A 7282-nucleotide genomic window follows, 5' to 3' on the forward strand; every position below is an offset into this window, starting at 1 on the left:
GGCCCTGCCGCCCGGGCAGCACGCGGCACAGGCACAGACCCTGACTGGGGTCAACGCCAGGTGGAGCCGAGCAGGTCCGGTTCCGGGTGAGGCCCACTTACCCGGCCCGAGGCAGCAGCGGCGGCGCCTTGTGCTGCGGCTTCTCGTGAGACTCGCGCGGAAGGAGGGAGCCAAAGCGAGGGAATTAAAAAAAAAAAAAAAAAGAACCACACACTCATACATACACAAACGCGGCCCCACATGAGCCGCGGCGGCTCCCGTACGCCGTTCAAATTGGCCCAACCAAGCCAATCGGAAGCAGCAGCAGTCGCACGTGGCCGTGCACCCGGGAGACCCAGGCCCCGCCGAGTTGGGTCACGTGACCAAAGAGTGCGCGCCTCTCTTGGCCTCTCTGGCCGGCCGGTCCTCCCATCGTCTCGTCTTTCTCAGCGGCTCTCACGTGGAAGCTCCAGCTAAGTTTGGCGGAACGTGGTTACTTGGGCCGTGCAGTGGACACCGGAACCGCTCCGCCAGAGCCAGCTGCGGTGCCGGTCACCCCCTCTGAGAATTTAACTGCCTCCCTCTCCCCATCCAGAGCGTACTTCGTAGGAGTACAGTCTGTGTGCTCAAGTTGAGAGTAGAGGGAACAGCCGCGGGTGGACTTTATACCCCAGAGACCAAAAAAAAAAAAGCCAGACAAAGGGAGTGCCGGAGACAGGCTCATCCTACCGAAGCCTCTGCTACATTTTACGTTATGTACTTCCCAGATTAAATTCCAGTTTAACAATTTTTACAGGGATATGAAAAAAACAAGGATGTAAAATTTTTAGTGAAATGAACTAATAAAATAAACACTGGAGCAAAACGCCCAATCCCTTTCCCCACTTGAAGCTGAATGGAGTGGAACGGCCCAGGAAATTTAGGCGAGAGCAGGGTCATAAAGAAGGCATTTTTGTGATCTTTGCGCCGCCGTAGGACAAAGTGGGGCCCTCTTCCTCTTACGAGCAGGAAAGAGCTGGAGACTCAGTGCTCTGAGGACAACCCAGCCCTGCCCTGAGAGACTTCTTGGCCTCCGGAGAGGCACAAGGTCAATTTTTGCCCCAGCCTGGAGGAAGGGGATCGGTTTCTCAGCTCACTTTCCGTTGACAAAGTCAGTCTTGGTTCCGTTCATTCATGAGAAACAGGTGCTTAAGACCCCTCTTGCCGAGCACCGGCTTGGGAAAGGTCGGCTGGCGCCGGGCTCCACCCGACAGTCGGGTTCCCCAAAGAAGCAGCCTGGATGCCCACCATAGCGGGCTGAACTGGACAGACATCTGACTGGAGAGACACGTGCGCGAAGCCACTGCCTACGCATGCGCAGTGGCCTTCCCTCGCCGGCACTTATCTGGACTACAATTCCCTCCTGGCACCCGGGGCTATGGCTCTAGCTGAGACTCGGAGCCTGGGGATTTGTAGAGCCCTGGAGGTGGGCGTTAAACAGAAGAGTGAGGTCGAAGGGCTGGCACAATGTATATAGGTTTCCGGAAAGTGTATGAACGGTGGGAATTTTTTGCTCAGGGTTGGGGATTGCCCCAGATAAGGGTCAGGTGGGGAGCGAGTTAGAGATGCAGGAGAGAATTTGTTAGGGTTCACCTCCCTTTTAACTCGTAAAGTTTCCAGCGACTCTGCACAAGCCTCGGGAGAGAGGGGATCGGGGCAGAATAAAGTGGCCCCTGCTACCTGTATGGCCCACAGTACTGGTAAGTTTCCTCTCCCCAGCTGGTGGATTTGAGTACTGAATTGGGACTCCTCACCCCATTTCTTAAGCACCTACTACCGCCTGTAAGGCAGTTTCTAAATGTAATTCTCACAACAGCCATGTGCATGGCAAACTTACTTCATCTAGAAGCTCTAGGGCAAAAAGACACTCAAGGAGCTGATGCCCAACTGTGAATCTGAGATGGCAGACAAATGCCTATCACTTTACAATAGCCTCTCTGCCTGTGCATCTCATCACACTGAACCAGCATTTAATGGTCAGCATTTCTCAAACATGACCACCAAACACAAGCCAGTTGCTTCACCCAGGAAAGCAATGACAGCTGTTCGAAATGTCAGGGTTACCACTGACTATATGAACATTAGAACCTGACTCTAGAGATGGTTCTGCATTTTACACCTATTTTATAGATGAAGAACCTGAAACACAGAAAGACTAAGTGACTTACCCAAGATCAAACTGCTAACAGACATCAATAGTTTGAAGCCAAACTATTTGACTCACCAAAACCTGAAATTTTCTTTTCCTCCCCCTTCAGACTTTCCCTAGGTCAAAAGCACCATGAAGGGAGGTGCCAGGACTCCATCAGCTCCTCCTGCCGCTTGACACTTCAGAATAGAAGCTGAGCTTCTGCAGGGGCGACCTACTTCTCCCACGTGTTTCTTTTTAAAGATCCAGCCATTGCTGATGGCTTCCAGGGAGTAGGAAGTAGAAGTGGCTCCATGGGCTATGTCCCCTCTCCCCACTAGTCACACTTGGGTCAGCTCAGCATCCCCAAAGTAGGAAGGAAAGCACTTTGGGTCAATGTAAAAAAATAAACCAGCCCTAGCCGGTTTGGCTCAGGGGTTATAGCCAGGGGATAGAGCATTGGCCTGTGGACTGAAGGGTCCGGGTTCGATTTCGGTCAAGGGAATGTACCTCAGTTGCAAGCTCCTCCCCAGCCCAGGCCCTGATCAGGTATCTGCAGGAAACAATCAGTTGATGTCCCTCTCTCACACAGATGTTTGTTTCTCCCCCTCCCACTCTCTAAAAGTCAATGGGAAAATATCCTTGGGTGAGGATTATAAACAAAATAAAAAAACCAGACAACTTTATTGTGTATTAGCAGGAAATGAGAGAGGGTATGTCCCGTTCCAAAGTCTGCTTGCTTCCTCAAGTCAGGGATGGTTTCAGCTTGAGGTTTTTGTACCTGCAGTTCTTTCCACCTAGAATACTTCCAAAGACTCTTCACTGCCAATCCCACCTTCTTCAGAACTTGGGACAAATGCCACCTTCTCAGGGAGGCAGGCCATCCATGACCTACTTAAAATTGCCATCTCTTCCACTCCTATATCAGTCCCCCTTTCATACCCCACCCCAAATGTATAACCATCTGATGTGTCCTATGTTTGTTTCTTGTCTGTTTTCCCCAACTAGAATGTTAGCTCCACTAGGACAGGGAGTTTTGTCTGTTCTAGTGCTCCACCCCAACCAACTCCCACAGGCTGGAACCCGGCAACAGGCTGCCCTCTCCCAGGAAGGACCACAGCTATCTGCCCTTCCTCCTTCTGCCTCCACAGGTCCCAGTGACCACCATGATCCTCCAAGCCCTGCTCTTCCCCTGATGGAAGGGGCACAGGAACCTGGCCATGGGATAGACTGGAGTGCTGAGCTGCTCAGCATTTGGGCCATGTTGGGGATCCCAGGTCTATGTTTGAGAAGAGGTTGGAAGGCAAGGGCATCATAACATTCCAGCTCCACCAGGATTAACAAAGGGGCCAGGAGGGCATTAGAGGGGCACTAGGGTAATAAGACTTCCTTTAGGACACCCTGTCCCCTAACATGTCAATAGTCATGCCTGCAAGATGGGACAAACAAGCCCATGTGCTCCTTCTCCTATGTATTCCTTTTCTGATCATATATACAGCCGGCGGGGTCAACCCCAGCCTCTCCTGTTAATATAAAACAGTGTGTTGCTCCTTAGCTCAAAACCCCCAAAGGCTTCTTCTCACTAAGAATAAAGTCCCAAGTTTCCACCCTAACACACAAGGCTCTATATGTAATCCACTCACACTTCTCACTCACCTGGCTTGTCATATGGGCCTCCTCAAAGCTCCCCCTAAGAGCCAGGCACTCTCTGGCCTGTCTTTACACTGGCTGTTCCCTCCACCTAGAACTCATTTCCTCACCTCACTCAGGTCCCTGATCATATGTCAATGAAAATAGACACCCTTCCCCAGCCTCTACCCTGTACTTCTTCACAGGCACCTCCCAAAATGGCTTCCCCTTTTTGTTTGTTTCCTTCCACAAGGGCAGGGAGCAAGCATGATCAGTTCTGTTCATAGCTGTGGCCCCAGCCCAGGCACAGAATAGGTACTCAGTGTCTGTTGAATAACAGCTTTGGGCCAGCCAAATGGGACTGTGAAGAGAACCTGAACATCAGGAGCAACAGTGGGGGGTACAGTCAGGGGTGGGGGGAAAAGGGTCCTAGGGAAGAGTCCAGGCCTACTGACGGGGCCATACCCCCATCCTCCCCAGACCCCAAAACCCCCCTCGCCAGGCCAGATCCAGACTTTGGAAAGTGTAGCAGGGGAGGCTTTAGGTTGGAAGGAGCAAAGAAGGCAAACCAAGCACACAGCTCCGGCACTAAGTCAAGTTCTTTACTTCCCAGAAGTGATGGCTAAGGGAAGGAGGAAGGGAGGGCGAGACAAGGAAGACAGAAAGAGCCAGAGAGAGCGAGGAGGTGGGAAGAGAGGGGACAGTAAACCACTGTTCTATGAAGTCTCAGGAGGCAAGTGCTCAAGGTAAAAAAGAGTCCTGGAGGATCGTCCGCGGCTGCGGGAAGCATCTTGGTTTCCTTCTGTGTTTAAGTCCTTGGGGGGAAGGGCTGCCGCCGCCGCCGCTGCCGCATTAAATAGTTATGTACATCGCAGAGAGTCCCAGGCCGTGGGCAGACGGGGGAAGGGGGTCATTTCACCAGGGGCCGAGTTTTATCATCATCACCGCACTGGTGGGCTTTGTACTTTTTCACTTCTGCCATGTACTTGGCCCATGCATCACCTTTACTTGTTAATACCTGTGGGGAGGGGGGGCAGGGGCACACAGGAGGTTGGGAAGGGGATACCAGGGAGGCCAGGAACTGGGGTCAGGACTGTCCTGAGACAGCTGACCCACCCCCAGCACCACCACCCAGAGGTCCTGGATTTGAGGTAAAGATATTCAGAGTCAAGTTATCTGGGGACCTTGTTGAAAGCCCTCCTCCCTCACCCAGTACCCCCACATCCAAGGTCCAGATGCTAGACAGGGAGGGACAGGGCTGGTTAGCCAGGTGCTGAGGCTGTTAAGGAAAGGCCGCACGGGTAGCCCCCAAACCTGGCCTGCTCACCTCATCCTCCGTCTTCTGCTTCTTGGCTACTATTCCCGTCTTGAGGGCTAGTTTGTTTCCGCCTCTGCGCTTGCCCACCTGGGTGAAGGGACAGAAGACTGCAACGGTTACAGGAGTCGGGCCCGCCCTTGGCGGCGCTGAGGCCCACTACACCTTCCTAGCCCGGCCCGGTGGCCCGTCCTGACGCCGCGCCCAGCTCCGCCAGCCGGCCAACCTGCGCAGCAATCAGAGAGGAGCACACGCGACTCTTAGCGCCTGCCCTGGGCCCATGATACCCAGGCAGTCTTGGGCCCCCAGGATGCCCTCCCAGGGAGCGAGAAGAACCCCCACGCCAGTGGGGACAGGCTCCGTTCCTCACTCTCCATGCTGAAGCCTCACCCTCCCCTAGCAGTGACCACGCAGGCAACAACAGCTCCTTTTATTAAGCACTTACTGTATGCCAAGCCCCGTGCCCAGTGCTTTGCATATACCACCTCCTTTCACTTTCATAGTTACAACCATACCAATTTCATACATGAGGAAACATTTTTGAGAAGGAGAGGCCGGTACCCTCGGTCATGTTGGCAGCAAACAACGGGACTGAATTAGGGTCGAGTGGGCCCAAGCCACCGAGCAGCATCCTTAACCACCAAGCCACACTGTGTCCCTGAACCTAATCTGGCCTGGCCTCTTGGAGGGTGCTCCCGAAACAGCCCCTCAATGAATAAATGAAAAGGCAGGGACTACTACTCCCACTCAGCTCCTGGCATTTCCCTTCCTCAAACAGAAGCCTCACTCCGGACTCTTGTCCTGGTCCTCCATCTGCTCCCACTGACTGAGGCTTCCCATGCCCCACAGGCAGCAACAAGCCTGAAAGGCATCCTCCTACCTCTCCACCCATCAACCAGGCATTCAGGGACCTGCATAGCTGGGACTAGTAGTCTCACACCCATTTTTGGTGGATGAAGAAACTTGACCCCCAGTCTGTTATTCTCTCAAATTTTGGTATTTTTTTCCCACCCCACAGGGCCTTGATCTCAACACCTGAGACAAAGCAAGCTCAGAATGGAAAATCAATATAGATGCCATTTATTTAACCCAAAGTCTCTCAATCTCGCACTAACGACTTGTGGAGCTGGATCACTCCTTGCTGGGGAATTTGGAGTGGGGGTTCGAGGAGGGCTGCCCTGTGCATTTGAACAATGTTGAGCAACATCCCTGTCCCTGGTCTCCCCGCAGATGTCAGCAGCACCCTCTGCCCCAGTTCTGACACCGAAAATGTCTCCAGGCTTCCCTAAATAGGAGGAGCATCTCCAAATGAGAAGGACTGACCACGGCTGGGTCACTCGGTCAGAGCATGGACCCAACACGCCAAGGTTTCGGGTTTGATCTTGGGTCAGGGCACGTACAAGAACCAACCAATGGATGCATCAATAAGTGGAACAACAAATCACTGTGCGATTGTCTCTCTCTTTCTCTCTCTCTTCCCTTTCTTAATTTAAAAAAAAATCTTTTTCTTTTTTTAATTTAAAAAAGTAAAAAGAGGACGACTGGTCTAGCCCTTTCTATCAGACAAGCCCCGTGATCCTTTTCCCGGATGGCCTCACTGAATTCTCATCACATCAGAAGAGGAGATGTCCGTTTTTCCAAATACAAAAAATGAAGGCAGGCCATCACAGACGCTCCAGGAAAGCAGCGATCGTGCCCGTCTGGTTCACCCGGGCACAGCCAACGCCTAGCACAATGCCCAGCACCAGGTAAGGGGCTCAACAAACGGACACTGGGCGAAGGAGGCTCAGGGGAGCTAAGCAAATCTCCTAAGGCCACAGCAGGCGGTCCGAGTGTCTAACCCACACACCTGAGACTCCAGATTTGCATTCGCTCCCCTCCGAGAAGGGGGAGACGGTCCCAGTATCCACAGTTATGGCACCTAACAGGCATCCTGGTTTCCCCATTCCCGGCTCCCGGTCCTCACGGGCAGTCTACGGGGAAGCCTACCCTCGCCCCCAAACCTCTCTCGTGGGGAACCCAGGTTCCGCATCTTCGGCGAGAGACCTGGATGTAGCCCTCCTCGGGCCGGAGGGGGGCCCCGGCTCCCGATTCCCTTTCTCGGGCCCGATTCCCGCTGCCAAGGGAGGCCCTGGCGCCCTCCCCCACCCCCGCGGCTCCTTACGAAGCTGAGCGTGGGGCCCGGGCCGCCC

General features: G+C 53.5%; 1 protein-coding gene and 1 long non-coding RNA gene across 4 annotated transcripts in view; both read right to left on the minus strand.

The window, feature by feature from the left end:
- The window catches only part of TNPO2 (transportin 2), a 17045-nt gene extending 16687 nt beyond the window's left edge, over positions 1-358 (minus strand). Inside the window, exon 1 of one of the 3 annotated variants that reach the window (XM_005881554.2) lies at positions 102-358. The gene's annotated coding sequence lies outside the window, so the exon portion shown is untranslated. The remainder of the gene's footprint in view (positions 1-101) is intronic. The other 2 variants (XM_005881552.2, XM_014529453.1) reach the window with 2 other exon arrangements.
- Positions 359-4356: 3998 nt separating this feature from the next.
- Positions 4357-7282, minus strand: LOC106723950. Its single transcript, XR_001359701.1, has 3 exons — positions 7255-7282; positions 5103-5180; positions 4357-4793 (listed from the first exon to the last, which is right to left on the minus strand). It is a non-coding gene; the product is annotated as an uncharacterized LOC106723950 (long non-coding RNA).

Source organism: Myotis brandtii, unplaced genomic scaffold, assembly GCF_000412655.1.
Source record: "Myotis brandtii unplaced genomic scaffold, ASM41265v1 scaffold680, whole genome shotgun sequence".
Lineage (NCBI taxonomy): Eukaryota > Metazoa > Chordata > Mammalia > Chiroptera > Vespertilionidae > Myotis > Myotis brandtii.